We start from the raw sequence: 16,933 nt of genomic DNA, 5'->3' as shown, positions 1-16,933 counted from the left end.
CTCGGATACATCAGTCGAGTGTGCCTCTGGTGTTCACGGCATCGATCCTCGACGGTACGCATCGTCTGACCAATATACGACTTGCCACATTGATACGGAATCTGGTACACGCCGGCCTTCCTCAAACCGAGGTCATCTTTGGCGCTCCCCAACAGTGCACGAGTTTTATTTGGAGGACAAAACACAGTTCCGACCCGGTGTTTCTTCAGAATGCGGGCGATTTTCCCCGAGAGTGTGCCTGTGTATGGAATAAATGCAGTGCCTACCTCCTCCCTCGTGACTTCATCCATCTCAACAGGTTGTGCTGCAGTGGTTGGGCGGAGAGCACGTTGAATCTGCCACTCTGAGTACCCATTTTTTCGAAATACAGTTCTCAGATGTTCCAATTCCTGGGGTAGACTCTCTGCGTCAGAGATAGTGCGCGCCCTATGTACTAGAGGATTCTGGTACAGACGTCGAGATACTGGGACAGCGTTGTTAGAGAGGCCATCGAAATTCGCACCAATGGCGACCTCATAAACCGTGACTGTGGCTATAATCTTAACAACGCTTGGGAACCAGCGATTGGGTTAATCAAGAGTAAATCGAGCAAACGTATAGTGGTGACGACCACGGCGGACAGAGCCATCACACCGACGTCATCTCAGACGCCGTCGCAATCTGTTCCACCGCGCGACCGTGGCGCGGGGCGCGGACGGCGGAGGGAGCGCGCCGCGGGCGGAGGGTATTTAAATCGGCCGCCGCCGCGACCGAACCCAGTTCCCTCTGAGCAGCCTTAGCGTACGGATCTCCGTGCCGGCACGTTCACAGGAGCTCAGTCCGTCAGTTCACCTGATGATGGCGACATGTATGATCGCCGAAATATTGTGCCCGTTGGACACTATAGACCGGCAGCACACCCGTGGATATTTTGATTATCAAATACGCCGGGAGAAACTCAAGAATCACATTGTTTATTACGTGATCTGGGCCTATACTTCGCGCTACACAATATTGCTATGGGGCATCCTCTGGCGTGAGACTTTGTTATCAAGCTCCCTCTGCCACTTGACATTTGTAACAAGCACCCTCCGCCAAGCTACGAAGCACCCTGTGCCACATAACTTGACATGAAAGACTGTCTGCATTGCAACATCGTTAGCTTGCATCCTGAGCCACGCAATGTTGGTATGGAGCAGACTCTACCACACATTAGGATGATGCACTCTGTGGGACACGCCATTGTACGGAGCACCTTCCAACATGCTACATCGGTATGAAAGACCCTCTGCCACACTTAACTGTTAAGACCCAAAGCCGCGCGGAGTGGCCGAGTGGTTTGAGGCGCCATGTCACTGATCGCGCGGCCCCTCACGCCGGAGGTTCGCGTCCTCCCTCGGGCGTGGGTGCGTGTGTTGTTCTTAGCATAAGTTAGTTTAAGTAGTGTGTAAGTCTAGGGACCGATGTCCTCAGCAGTTTGGTCCCTTAGGAACTCACACACATACAGGGTGTTTCAAAAATGACCGGTATATTTGAAACGGCAATAAAAACTAAACGAGCAGCGATAGAAATACACCGTTTGTTGCAATATGCTTGGGACACCAGTACATTTTCAGGCGGACAAACTTTCGAAATTACAGTAGTTACAATTTTCAACAACAGATGGTGCTGCAAGTGATGTGAAAGATATAGAAGACAACGCAGTCTGTGGGTGCGCCATTCTGTACGTCGTCTTTCTGCTGTAAGCGTGTGCTGTTCACAACGTGCAAGTGTGCTGTGGACAACATGGTTTATTCCTTAGAACAGAGGATTTTTCTGGTGTTGGAATTCCACCGCCTAGAACACAGTGTTGTTGCAACAAGACGAAGTTTTCAACGGAGCTTTAATGTAACCAAAGGACCGAAAAGCGATACAATAAAGGATCTGTTTGAAAAATTTCAACGGACTGGGAACGTGACGGATGAACGTGCTGGAAAGGTAGGGCGACCGCGTACGGCAACCACAGAGGGCAACGCGCAGCTAGTGCAGCAGGTGATCCAACAGCAGCCTCGGGTTTCCGTTCGCCGTGTTGCAGCTGCGGTCCAAATGACGCCAACGTCCACGTATCGTCTCATGCGCCAGAGTTTACACCTCTATCCATACAAAATTCAAACGCGGCAACCCCTCAGCGCCGCTACCATTGCTGCACGAGAGACATTCGCTAACGATATAGTGCACAGGATTGATGACGGCGATATGCATGTGGGCAGCATTTGGTTTACTGACGAAGCTTATTTTTACCTGGACGGCTTCGTCAATAAACAGACCTGGCGCATATGGGGAACCGAAAAGCCCCATGTTGCAGTCCCATCGTCCCTGCATCCTCAAAAAGTACTAGTCTGGGCCGCCATTTCTTCCAATGGAGTCATTGGCCCATTTTTCAGATCCGAAACGATTACTGCATCACGCTATCTGGACATTCTTCGTGAATTTGTGGCGGTACAAACTGCCTTAGACGACACTGCGAACACCTCGTGGTTTATGCAAGATGGTGCCCGGCCACATCGCACGGCCGACGTCTTTAATTTCCTGAATGAATATTTCGATGATCGTGTGATTGCTTTGGGCTATCCGAAACATACAGGAGGCGGCGTGGATTGGCCTCCCTATTCGCCAGACATGAACCCCTGTGACTTCTTTCTGTGGAGATACTTGAAAGACCAGGTGTACCGCCAGATCCAGAAACAATTGAACAGCTGAAGCAGTACATCTCATCTGCATGTGAAGCCATTCCGCCAGACACGTTGTCAAAGGTTTCGGGAACTTTAATTCAGAGACTACGCCATATTATTGCTACGCACGGTGGATATGTGGAAAATATCGTACTATAGAGTTTCCCAGACCGCAGCGCCATCTGTTGTTGACAATTGTAACTACTGTAATTTCGAAAGTTTGTCTGCCTGAAAATGTACTGTTGTCCCAAGCATATTGCAACAAACGGTGTATTTCTATCGCTGCTCGTTTAGTTTTTATTACCGTTTCAAATATACCGGTCATTTTTGAAACACCCTGTATGAACATAAGACCCACCCTGTGCCTAGCCACACCGGTATGAAGCACGCTGTCACATAACACTGATACAGAGTAATCTCTGCCACGTAACATTGGTATGAAGCACCCTCTGCCGCATAACACTGACACAAAGCAGTTTCCGGCTCACTACCCTGGGTCGAAGCAATCTCTGCCATGCAACATCGATCCGTAGCACCCTATGCCACACGCAACTGATAAGAAGTACCATCTGCCACACGACATCAGTATGAAGCAACGTTCTCCACGTAACATTGGTACAAAGGAGCCTCTCCCGCCGGCCGGTGTGGCCGAGCGGCTCTAGGCGCTACAGTCTGGAACCGCGCGACTGCTACGGTCGCAGGGTCGAATCCTGCCTCGGGCATGGATGTGTGTGATGTCCTTGGGTTAGTTAGGTTTAAGTAGTTCTAAGTTCTAGCGAAAGGCTATTTACAATTTGTACAGAAACCAGATGGCATTTATAAGAGTCGAGGGGCATGAAAGGGAAGCAGTGGTTGGGAAAGGAGTGAGACAGGGTTGTAGCCTCTCCCCGATGTTATTCAATCTGTATATTAAGCAAGCAGTAAAGGAAACAAAAGAAAAATTCGGAGTAGGTATTAAAATTCATGGAGAAGAAGTAAAAACTTTGAGGTTCGCCGATGACATTGTAATTCTGTCAGAGACAGCAAAGGAATTGGAAGAGCAGTTGAACGGAATGGACAGTGTCTTGAAAGGAGGATATAAGATGAACATCAACAAAAGCAAAGCGAGGATAATGGAATGTACTCAAATTAAATCGGGTGATGCTGAGGGGATTAGATTAGGAAATGAGACACTTAAAGTAGTAAAGGAGTTTTGCTATTTAGGGAGTAAAATAACTGATGATGGTCGAAGTAGAGAGGACATAAAATGTAGACTGGCAATGGCAAGGAAATCGTTTCTGAAGAAGAGAAATTTGTTAACATCGAGTATAGATTTAAGTATCAGGAAGTCGTTTCTGAAAGTATTTGTATGGAGTGTAGCCATGTATGGAAGTGAAACATGGACGATAACCAGTTTGGACAAGAAGAGAATAGAAGCTTTCGAAATGTGGTGCTACAGAAGAATGCTGAAGATAAAGTGGGTAGATCACGTAACTAATGAGGAGGTATTGAATAGGATTGGGGAGAAGAGGAGTTTGTGGCACAACTTGACTATAAGAGGGGTTTGGTTGGTAGGACATGTTTTGAGGCATCAAGGGGTCACAAATTTAGCATTGGGGGCAGCGTGGAGGGTAAAAATCGTAGAGGGAGACCAAGAGATCAATACACTAAGCAGATTCAAAAGGATGTAGGTTGCAGTAGGTACTGGGAGATGAAGAAGCTTGCACAGGATAGAGTAGCATGGAGAGCTGCATCAAACCAGTCTCAGGACTGAAGACCACAACAACAACAACAAGTTCTAGGGGACTGATGACCTCAGATGTTAAGTCCCATAATGCTCAGAGCCATTTTGAGCCTCTCCCACGCAACGTCGTTATGAAGTATGCTCTGCCATGTAGCACTGGTAAGGAGCTACCTCTGTCACGTAAAAATGGGATGAAGTGACCTGCGCCACACAACGTCTGCACAGAACACCCTATGCCACGCAACATTGGTATGAGAACCCTCTGCCATGCAAGAGTTATACGTATGGACGCTTTCAAGGATTTCTGCTGTTCACCGCTAGATGGCAATGTCATAGTTTTTACGGTGAAGGACGACCTTAATTCATCATTGTTAGATAATTTGCCGAATATTCATAAACTATCTGTATAGCTCTTCGTCGTCAATCAGGTTACATATCACAAAAACTGTATCAAAATCGCTAACTTAGTTCCTGAGATTAGTTCGAACATATTGCCACAAACTGTGGCGGAGAACTTTATATGCACTCTAAGAGAAAAAAAATAAAAGAAAAACCGACAATGGTGTACGGCGGGCGACAGTCGGGCTTGTATCCATCGCTGTCCGGAGTACTCCCAGACGCGCCTTCGGCCTGGATTGACTGGAGTAGAATTGTTTTCAGAAATGAGTCTCGCATAGAAATGAGCCTCGATGAACACTGAAAACATGTCTGGAGATTTCCCATACTTTCGTGGTATACCAACCTGACTGTCGCCCGCCATATGGGTCGACAACCAGGAGTGATGGTTTGAGGTGCCATAGCTTCTTGTAGCAGGAGCACTTCGGTTGTCATCTGCGACACCCTTACAAGAATGTTGTACAACGGCGATATTCTACGCCCCGTTTGCTTCTCCCTCACGGCAGGACATCTTGGGCTTGCATTTCAGTAAGATAATGCTTGTCAGTTCACTGCGAGGGTTTCTACTGCTTGTTCTCGTGCTCGCCAAACACTACCTTCGCCAGCAAGTCCTGGTCTTCCCCCAACTTAGAACGTTAGTAGCATTATGGTCAGGGCGCCCCAACCCCCGCGGGATTTTGACGATCTAATAGAGCAGTTGGATAGAATTTAGCACGATATCCCTCGGGGTGGGGGTTGGACATCAAACAATTCTGTCAATCACTGCCAAGCTAAATAACTGCTTGCATAAGGGCCTCAAGTGGACCAACGGGTTATTGACTTGCTCAACCTGTCTCTTGAATTAATCATCCAGTTTTTCTGAAATTGTAATCATGCACATCACATCCACCGATTTTCGTCCCGTTCGGATAATTCCTTCATGGTGCGTCGCTCTTCTCTTTGTTTTAGAGGATATTAAAAAAATTCAGCTTGTCCACTATAAGACATTGCGAATAATATTAAGTTTCTTTAGACACTGAAAAACACAAAATGACTAAAAACTTGAAACTGCTACAGAGAAAATTCGCTGCATGCATGTGAGAAGACACTAATTTACTTATCCACAGATGACATCCATGACCAGTCCAGCACAACCATAAACGTCCGAAGCTGGTACTCATAAGAAGTCAGTAATACAAAACAATGAGGTTAACGTGAAGTAAACACAAACATCATTGCAAACAAATAACTTATTCTTTCTTCATTAAATTCGAGCATGTTGTTTAGTACTAAAGTGTACCAATCCTTGTAAACATGCCATTGTTCAATATTTGAGTATGAAATTGTCAAATTATTACAAGAAATTGGATCTAAGTTTATTCCTCTATATTTCATCATGTTGAGCGATTTTTCTTACCTACATGCTAAATGTTTTGCCCTAGTACTATGTTTTAACTTAGTTCCACAAAATGTTTACGTGACTGGCTGTAAGGATTCTTCGGTAGCACACCTTCAACAGACAAAAAGAAAAAGAAAGAAGATTGGGCCGCGCGGGATTAGCCGCGCGGTCTGTGGGCGCTGCAGTCAGGGACTGTGCGGCTGGTCCCTGCTGAGGTTCGAGTTCTCCCTCGGGCATGGGTGTGTGTGTTTGTCCTTAGGATAATTTAGGTTAAGTAGTGTGTAAGCTTAGGGACTGATGACCTTCGCAGTTAAGTCCTATAAGATTGCACACACATTTGAAAGAAGATTGAAACACCCGACTTTCGCGTTCTCAGGTGGCGTCGCTTCCTCGTATCCTAAGTCTGGGAGTGATGCATTCTTCACTTTCGATAATTTTTGATGCGCTTAACATATAGTTAATTTACCTCCATTTTATGTTCCTTTGGTTATCTTTCGTTGTTGCTGAAATAGAATATTTCTTCCTGCCTTAAGCGTACTGGAATTTAAGAGAGTATCCAGTAAAAGTGAAGATATCTGTTGGAAGTAATCATCACACTACATGTTATACCTAATAGAAAATGTTGTGTTATTATGACACGGCCCTACAAGGTTCAAATAGTTTGCACTGAAGATGGTCACACAGTGACCGAAATTCAACTGTAAAAGAAGGTATTACAATGTTCACGACCGTTGTTACCAGTTATTCAAAATACGAGGTGCATTCAAGTTCTAAGGCCTCCGATTTTTTTTCTAATTAACTACTCACCCGAAATCGATGAAACTGGCGTTACTACTCGACGTAATCGCCCTGCAGACGTACACATTTTTCACAGCGCTGACGCCATGATTCCATGGCAGCGGCGAAGGCTTCTTTAGGAGTCTGTTTTGACCACTGGAAAATTGCTGAGGCAATAGCAGCACGACTGGTGAATGTGCGGCCACGGAGAGTGTCTTTCATTGTTGGAAAAAGCCAAAAGTCACTAGGAGCCAGGTCAGGTGAGTAGGGAGCATGAGGATTCACTTCAAAGTTGTTATCACGAAGAAATTGTTGCGTAACGTTAGCTCGATGTGCGGGTGCGTTGTCTTGGTGAAACAGCACACGCGCACCCCTTCCCCGACATTTTTGTTGCAGTGCAGGAAGGAATTTGTTCTTCAAAACATTTTCGTAGGATGCACCTGTTACCGTAGCGCCCTTTGGAACGCAATGGGTAAGGATTACGCCCTCGCTGTCCCAGAACATGGACACCATCATTTTTTCAGCACTGGTGGTTACCCGAAATTTTTTTGGTGGCGGTGAATCTGTGTGCTTCCTTTGAGCTGACTGGCGCTTTGTTTCTGGATTGAAAAATGGCATCCACGTCTCATCCATTGTCACAACCGACGAAAAGAAAGTCCCATTCATGCTGTCGTTGCGCGTCAACATTCCTTGGCAACATGCCACACGGGCAGCCATGTGGTCGTCCGTCAGCATTCGTGGCACCAACCTGGATGACACTTTTCGCATTTTCAGGTCGTCATGCAGGGTTGTGTGCACAGAACCCACAGAAATGCCAATTCTGGAGGCGATCTGTTCAACAGTCATTCGGCGATCCCCCAAAACAATTCTCTCCACTTTCTCGATCATGTCGTCAGACTGGCTTGTGCGAGCCCGAGGTTGTTTCGGTTTGTTGTCACACGATGTTCTGCCTTCATTAAACTGTCGCACCCACGAACGCTCTTTCGACACATCCATAACTCCATCACCACATGTCTCCTTCAACTGTCGATGAATTTCAATTTGGTTTCACACCACGCAAATTCAGAAAACGAATGATTGCACGCTGTTCAAGTAAGGAAAACGTCGCCATTTTAAGTATTTAAAAGAGTTCTCATTCTCGCCGCTGGCGGTAAAATTCCATCTGCCGTACGGTGCTGCCATCTCTGGGACGTATTGACAACGAACGCGGCCTCATTTTAAAAGAATGTGCATGTTTCTATCTCTTTCCAGTCCGGAGAAAAAAAATCGGTGGCCTTAGAACTTGAATGCACCTTGTATATTGATTTAAGAGTTTTACACCAGTCGCGTCTCATTTTGTCGACGCTTTGCAAGCAAATCGAAATGCGTATGGTATAAAACTCACATATACTAAAGTATAAGTAAGACAGACAGAGAGATAGAGAGAGAGAGAAATAAAATGTTTTCACTTCGACAAATAGTTACAACGAACTCAAAATTTAAAGACCAATTTGTTTATGAAAGCTTATAAACCGTTATGCTACAGAGACATACAACAAGTCCTTGCTGTATGTATTTTGCTCACAACATAAATTGAATGAACTTTGGAATATCGTCCAAAAAGCCATATCTAACAACAATTTGATCCTATTGTACTTCATTCTCATAGTACTTCATTCTCGTAGTGAAATACACCATTAATGAAGTATCTCCCATCTTGTCGAGAGAAACACAGAATTCTATGAGGTGCGTCATCCAGATTCGTGGAAGACATAACGAAGAGCAAAACTGAGGACATTTCTGATTTGGGATTTCTGCCCAAGCCTACACAAAGCTGATATTAATGAATTATAAACAGAAGGTTGTATACCTGGAAGAATCCTGGAGATACTAGAAGGTATCAGATAGATTATATAATGGTAAGATAGAGATTTAGGAAGCAGGTTTTAAATTGTAAGACATTTCCAGGGGCAGATGTGGACTCTGACCTCAAACTATTGGTTATGAACTGTAGATTAAAACTGAAGAAACTGCAAAAAGGTGGGAATTTAAGGAGATGGGACCTGGATAAACTGAAAGAACCAGAGGTTGTACACAGTTTCAGGGAGAGCATAAGGGAACAATTGACAGGAATGGGGGAAAGAAATACAGTAGAAGAACAATGGGTAGCTCTGAGGGATGAAGTAGTGAAGGCAGCAGAGGATCAAGTAGGTAAAAAGACGAGATCTAGTACAAAACCTTGGGTAACAGAAGAAATATTGAACTTAATTGACGAAAGGAGAAAATATAAGAAGGCAGTAAATGAAGCAGGCAAAAAGGAATACAGACGTCACAAAAATGAGATCGACAGGAAGTGCAAAATGGCTAAGCAGGGATGGCTAGAGGACAAATGTAAGGATGTAGAGGATTATCTCACTAGGGGTAAGATAGATAATGCCTACAGGAAAATTAAAGAGACCATTGGAGAAAAGAGAACCACTTGTATGAATATCAAGAGCTCAGCTGGAAACCCAATTCTGAGCAAAGAAGGGAAATCAGAAAGGTGGAAGGAGTATATAGAGGGTCTATACAAGGGCGATGTACTTGAGGCCAATATTATGGAAATGGAACAGGATGTATATGAAGATTAAATGGGAGATATGATACTGCGTGAAGAGTTTGACAGAGCACTGAAAGACCTGAGTCGAAACAAGGTCCCAGGAGTAGACAACATTCCATTAGAGCTACTGACAGCCTTGGGAGAGCCAATTCTGACAAAACTCTACCATCTGGTGAGCAAGATGTACGAGACAGGCGAAATACCCTCAGACTTCAAGAAGAATATAATTATTCCAACCCCAAAGAAAGCAGATGTTGACAGATGTGAAAATTACCGAACTATCAGTTTAATAAGTCACAGCTGGAAAATACTAACGCGAATTCTTTACAGACGAATGGAAAAACTGGTAGAAGCCGACCTCGGAGAAGATCAGTTTGGATTCTGTAGAAATATTGGAACACGTGAGGCAATACTGACCTTACGACATATCTTAGAGGAAAGATTAAAGAAAGGCAAACCTACGTTTCTAGCATTTGTAGACTTAGAGAAAGCTTTTGACAATGTTGACTGGAATACTCTCTTTCAGATTCTAAATGTGGCAGGGGTAAAATACAGGGAGCGAAATGCTATTCACAATTTGTACAGAAACCAGATGGCAGTTATAAGAGTCGAGGGGCATGAAAGGGAAGCAGTGGTTGGGGAGGGAGTGAGACAGGACTGTAGCCTATCCCCGATGTTATTGAATCTGTATATTGAGCAAGCAGTAAAGGAAACAAAAGAAAAATTCGGAGTAGGTATTAAAATCCATGGAGAAGAAATAAAAACTTTGAGGTTCGCCGATGACATTGTAATTCTATCAGAGACAGCAAAGGACTTAGAGTAGCAGTTGAACGGAATGGACAGTGTTTTGAAAGGAAGATATAAGATTAACATCAACAAAAGCAAAACGAGGATAATGGAATGTAGTCGAATTAAGTCGGGTGATGTTGAGGGTATTAAATTAGGAAATGAGACACTTAAAGTAGCAAAGGAGTTTTGCTATTTGGGGAGCAAAATAACTGAGATTGGTCGAAGTAGAGAAGATATAAAATGTAGACTGGCAATGGCAAGGAAAGCGTTTCTGAAGAAGAGAAATTTGTTAACATCGAGTATAGATTTAAGTGTCAGGAAGTCGTTTCTGAAAGTATTTGTATGGAGTGTAGCCATGTATGGTAGTGAAACATGGACGACAAATAGTTTGGACAAGAAGAGTATAGAAGCTTTCGAAATGTGGTGCTACAGAAGAATGCTGTAGATTAGATGGGTAGATCACATAACTAATGATGAAGTATTGGATAGAATTGGGGAGAAGAGGAATATGTGGCACAACTTGACAAAAAGAAGGGACCGGTTAGTAGGACATGTTCTGAGGCATCAAGGGATCACAAATTTAGCATTGGAGGGCAGCGTGGAGGGTAAAAATCGTAGAGGGAGACCAAGAGATGAATACACTAAGCAGATTCAGAAGGATGTAGGTTGCAGTAGGTACTGGGAGATGAAGAAGCTTGCACAGGATAGAGTAGCATGGAGAGCTGCATCAAACCAGTCTCAGGACTGAAGACCAAAACAACAACAACAAGTGTTTAACTGGCGCGAAGTTTACTTGATATGCTAATGATTAGCAGTTCAGCACAACCGCACAAAGTAGCTATGGGTGACGCCATTTACAGTCTGTACATAAGAAGAGAATACGCATCGAAATGTCGTTTAATAGTTGTTTTTTTGTGAGAGGATCGTGTTATGCTTCGTGTGAGGTCGATAAAATATTTTCCAGCACGTGTCGGAATTGGACAGCGGGAGGATGGTGGCCTGTCGAGACCACGGATATTCCTGCTCACATTTCTCGGCATCCAGCGACTGTCATCAATTATGGAGTCGATGGGCTCAGATGGGCCGTACCCAGCTCCTTGCAGGCCCGTAACGGCCCACGTGACTAGTGCCCGAGATAACAGTGTTACTGTTCTCTCAGCCATGTGGCATCAGTGAGCCGTGTAACGGAAATAGATATCGTATGTTTTGACGTTCCGTTCCCTGACCTCCAGCGTGAAATGTCTTTTCCTGCATCCGCTGACCAGTTCTGGCCTCCGATTCGTACCTCGCCTCCACTGACAGCAGCTCTTGAAGTGCAGGTTGCCTATAATCGGAAACTGCTGCTTACTCGCAGGTCAACTAGAACCGTTGATCAGCTCTGCACTGTAATCTTCCCATTTACGCGATGTAATGTAAGGCTAGGAGTTCATGTTGTGTCGGATACATTCAGTACAAATCACACTTTTCAAACAGGAATAACTACTAAGCGCTTCGATGAACTGTTATCTGAAAGGCGCAGAGAATTCCAACTGACTCAGTCATATATTCGGTTTGTCCATCCATCTGCATTTAATATACTGATTTTTTTTTTCAGGAGGAATATTAAATGTATTAAGAGGTGGTAGTATTGACAAATTCGAGTAACCCTATACACAAGGTGTCCTAAAATAGTGTCGAATACTTTGAGAGATGGCAGTACTCACCGAAACAAGAAAAATAACTCTAATAAACAAGGGTTCGGAAGTGCATACTTTCTGCGATAAACACGTATTTGCACGGTGTTCAACGTTGCGTCCATTCATGACAAAGCACCCCTCTGCCCTCCGGTGTAAGGAATGAAGCACCCTTGGAAGTATGCCCGGTTGTTGTTGTATCTGCTGGCACGCATTGAAGACACGATCGTGTAGTGTCCACACATCGTTGACTGGCGTGGTGTAGACCGATTCCTTCAAGTGTCCCCATAACCAAAAGTCTAGGGGACTGATTTCTAGGGAATGAGCGGGCCAAGGTGTGACCCCCGACCAATCCAGCGATCCTGAAGGTTCTCGCACATCGTGACGAAAGTGTGTTGATGATCATCGTGTATGAACCACATTTGTATTCGTTCTTCAATGGCCAGAAAAGTAGGCAATACAATAATGAGAATGTACAGACAACGCGCCCCAGTTCACATTCGTGATAGCACGTATGGGCCTATTAAACTATAGCCAAGTACGCCTGCCCATATGTTGATTGAGAATCGGTGTTGATGCCCTTTTTCCTGAATTGCTTGGGATTTACATCTGCCGATATATACTGGTATGCAAATTCAGAACACCATCTCTTGTGATCCCTGCCTCATTGGTAAATAAAATCTTGGATGTGAACAGTGGATCTGCGGCACATTTCAGCAACAGCCATTGACAGAACCGACGTCTGCCATGATGTTCTTGTGGCTTTATGGACAAAAAGCTCTGTAGAGGATATGGGTTCTCTCGTCCGTCGGCCGTCGTAATTTAATATATTATTAATGTTATTATTATTTTTTGATTGTTGCCGACTTACGTGGTGGGCCTTAATAAAAATGATATTTCATTTTATTTTGATTTTAAGATTAAATTCTTTCCTGACGTTCTCCTTTTTAACAATATTAATCTCAAATTATTTGTTACGTTAATGAATGTTAGACTCGCTGAATCTTAAAACATGAGCATACAAGTTGAACAATGTAATAAACTTTTCATATTAATATCCTCGGCTAGTCAGCTCACTTTAAAGCAAAAGATCTTTAGTTATTAATTACAATTGCGGCCCACACACGCGCGAGAGTATTTTTTCTTACCTCCGTTAACCATTGCCACGTAGTCGGAGTCCTGGCTCTGGGTGTCGGCTATGGTACTGAAAATAAGAGTCTTAAAGCTACATATTTCTGCAACTTCGTGCGGTTCAAAAAAATGGTTCAAATGGCTCTGAGCACTATGGGACTCAACTGCTGTGGTTATCAGTCCCCTAGAACTTAGAACTACTTAAACCTAACTAACCTAAGGACATCACACACATCCATGCCCGAGGCAGGATTCGAACCTGTGACCGTAGCAGTCCCACGGTTCCGGACTGCGCGCCTAGAACCGCGAGACCACCGCGGCCGGCCAACTTCGTGCGGCTGTGGAGAAAAATTAATATTATGTTAATAGCGAGCGAGTTTTCCGCTTCCGCTAATTTTTCATAAGTTAATATCGCGTCTGGCGTGAGGTCAGTCACTTGACGGTGCGTCTTGGTGCGGGCCCGCCCGTTACCAGCGCGCCGTAAGGCACGGAAGCTCGCACTGGGGCGTATCGCTTTCCAGTCGGGTGTGCCGTGGCAGTCCTCACAGGGGAAGTGATGCGTCTCTCATAGCCTCTCCTTCCCAAGTGGCTCTTTCCGCCTTCCCGTGGTGCCAGATGTTAAGCTTGGCATTCTGCCTCGCGACAAAAGGGAGAGCTGCGACCCAACCCGATGCGAAAGCGAAGGGTGCGTGGCACAGGGGGAGCTGTGTCGAGGGACCGAACACCAGTCCCTTTCTGTTCGCAGGGCACAGACCAGCAGGTGCTCTGCATGCCGGCGACCTCGTTTGTCGGCGTGGGATCACGGCGCGAGTCGGCAAGGGTGCTTCGCCGCGCCCCTGGGTAACCGGGGCGTGTTCTGCCAAACCCAGGAGGTGGTGACATCGCCTGGGCTAGGTTAGATGGGCCCAGACCGCTGAACGACTGGGGGACCGACCCACCACCTGAGTAGGAGTGGGTCCTCGGCCTTCTGGTGGAAACTCGGGCAAGTAGGCGGCGAAGGGCGAGAGGTGCATCCGCCTCTCCGGAGTGCGGGGTGCAGTTGCCGAGGAGCGTCGTGTGAAATCGTCGACGACGGGGCCATCGATGGGGACCAGTGCGCTGGTGACGGCGCGCTGAACCCGGCAGCTCTGGAGTGCCCTTGACCTAGGGGCGAGGTCGGTGGGCGAGCTGCAGAAGTCCCCCCCCATGCCAGAGGAGCCGGTCCGGGGCAAGAGACGGGCTCCCAATCCTTTTTCGCTTGTCAACAATATGGCTGAGACTGAGACAAGCGACTCATGCGCGCCTTCGAGGGCTTCTTTGCTTACTGTTCCCTCCCCATCAGGGGGCACGGGGCAGATCGAGGAAAACATTAGTGAGAGGCATGCCAGGATAACACAATACCTGGAAGCCAATGTAAAAAATGGAAAGATAAGCCAGGCTGCGATCTTGACCTTAAAAAATGAACTCGCCTCCTGGGCTATCGCCCATGCGAAGCTCGAGGGGCGAGTTGAAGAATTGCAGAAGGAAAACGAGAGGCTGCGTAAGCAGCCAACAAAATCATGGGCTAACGTAGTCGCTCAAACAGCACCTAAGAGCCAGACCACAAGAGATACCATTGTAAAAGTGTCACAAAGACCGGACACTGCTGTCTTTTTGAGACCACTGCCCGGTCAAGACACTAAAAAAGTTCAAGAAATTTTTACAACAACGATTAATCCTGTAAAGGACAAAATCAAAATAAACAAAGTTAAAGCTACAAAGAATGTAGTAATAGTCGATGTGGCTACGGAAGATGACAGGAATAAGATACTTAATAATCAGAAATTATGTAAAGCAGTAAAATGTGAACCTCCAAAAAAGAGAAATCCTCTTGTTATTATGTACGACATACCTGTTACATTTGACAATAATGAACTCCAGGAAACAATCCGTAATCAGAATTTTGATGATATAAGTACTGATGATTTTAAAAATGAATTCAAACTTAAATTTAAAACTGGGCCAAGAGACAAAGACGTTGTACATCATGTAGCGGAAGTCTCTGGCCAGATGTGGAAGAGATTAACCTCAATGGGTAGGATCTACATTGGCTTTCACGCCATCAATGTGCGGGACTTTTTGGTGGTACCTCGCTGCCATAATTGCGGTGACCTTGACCACGTGCATAAATATTGTGAAAGGAAGTCGGCTTGCTCCAGGTGTGGAGAAGAAAATCACATTAGGAAAAACTGTACAAAATCTGCAATATGCATCCCCTGCACGAGAAGAGGCAAAAAGACCTGTAATGCTTCTGGTCGTAACTGCCCAACATACAGGATGCTGGAGCAGAGGTTAATATCAAGAACCGATTATGGCTGAGACAAATACGGCACCCCGGATGCCTAAAAGAAAATCCCCATGCAAGAGGAGAAGGGATGCGGCAAGAGCAGCCCAGTTCAAACAGTTCCTTGCAACACTTGCAGAAGGAAGAGATGGCAGGAGGAGAATGAAAGATGCGTGTGTCCAAACGGACTCACAAGAACAAGTGGCAGCTCCCTCTCCCTACTGCTGGGGATCACGTACGCCAGGAAATCAGGCAACTCGAGATAGGCATCCTGTAGCGGTGGGCCGACCAGCATTCGTTCAAGGGAGTCCTGTACTGGAACTGCCGGTGCAGGTCAACACAATCACAAGTTCAAATACATATACAACAAATAACACCAATGATAGCACTGACTCGAGACAACCAACAGTTATGAGAACAGTGGTTGATCCGATCAGAATATACCCCAATCTTGAACATTCTTTACAACTATCCCGCCTGGAGGAGCCGGCTGTCCTGACCACTGCACTGCGACATCTAGTGCGAGTAGGACACAGGTACGGGCGTAAGGTCACCTTCTCGGTCATGGAGGCTGTTGACAGGGTACAACTAAAGACAATGAATCTCCCCACCGACTTTGGCGCCCTGCGTGACCTAGTAAAGAAGGTGTTTGAGAGAAGAAACGAAACCTTCAATTTAGATGAAATATATAATCAATCTGTCCTATCCCACGGGAGAATAACCTATGACTGGACGAAAACCTTCCCAGAATCATATGTGCACACATATTTCCCATAATTACTGAAATACAAATAGGGCAGTTAAACGCACATAATAGTAGGCTGGTCATGCAGGAACTTCGAAGAGTAGTGGAGGAGAGGAGCCTTGATGTGCTCTGTTTGCAGGAGCCATACTCTCTTGCGGGGAATATAGCCTTTGCTGCCATGAGCTGGCAAGTGGTAAGCTTCGGAGATGACCCGAAAGCCACCATAATAATAACCAACAAGGCACTGCGGGTAACAGTGCTCTCACATCTTTCAGACGATCACTGTAATGTCATCGAACTTCAGTCACCAGTTGGTGTCATATACTTAATAAACATGTATTTTCAATACGGTACAGACATTGACGAGTACCTTGACCAACTTACACAGGTGACAACGGTGCTGAGGGGTAGAAAGGCAGTTGTAGTGGCGGACGTGAACGCTAAATCCCCCCTATGGCACAGTGGCACTCGAGATGAAAGAGGTGGCAAGCTGGAAGAGACTATTATGTCTCTACAACTCCTCATTGCCAACAGACCAGGAAACCCCCCCACCTACACAGGAGGGGGAGGAGATGGAACTAACATCGACGTCACGATGATGACTGCCAACATCGCTGCCAATATACAAAACTGGACTGTCACTGATGGAGAAACAACCAGCGATCATAACCTGATCACATTCTCAATTTCAGATCAGGAGTGCCACTGGAACATAGGGTGGGAAGTACAATTAAACTACAACAAGACCAAT

The sequence above is a fragment of the Schistocerca nitens genome, chromosome 8, assembly GCF_023898315.1.
Source record: "Schistocerca nitens isolate TAMUIC-IGC-003100 chromosome 8, iqSchNite1.1, whole genome shotgun sequence".
Taxonomy (NCBI): Eukaryota; Metazoa; Arthropoda; class Insecta; order Orthoptera; family Acrididae; genus Schistocerca; species Schistocerca nitens.
The sequence above is the reverse complement of the archived record's forward strand: the minus strand, read 5'-3'. Positions refer to the sequence as shown.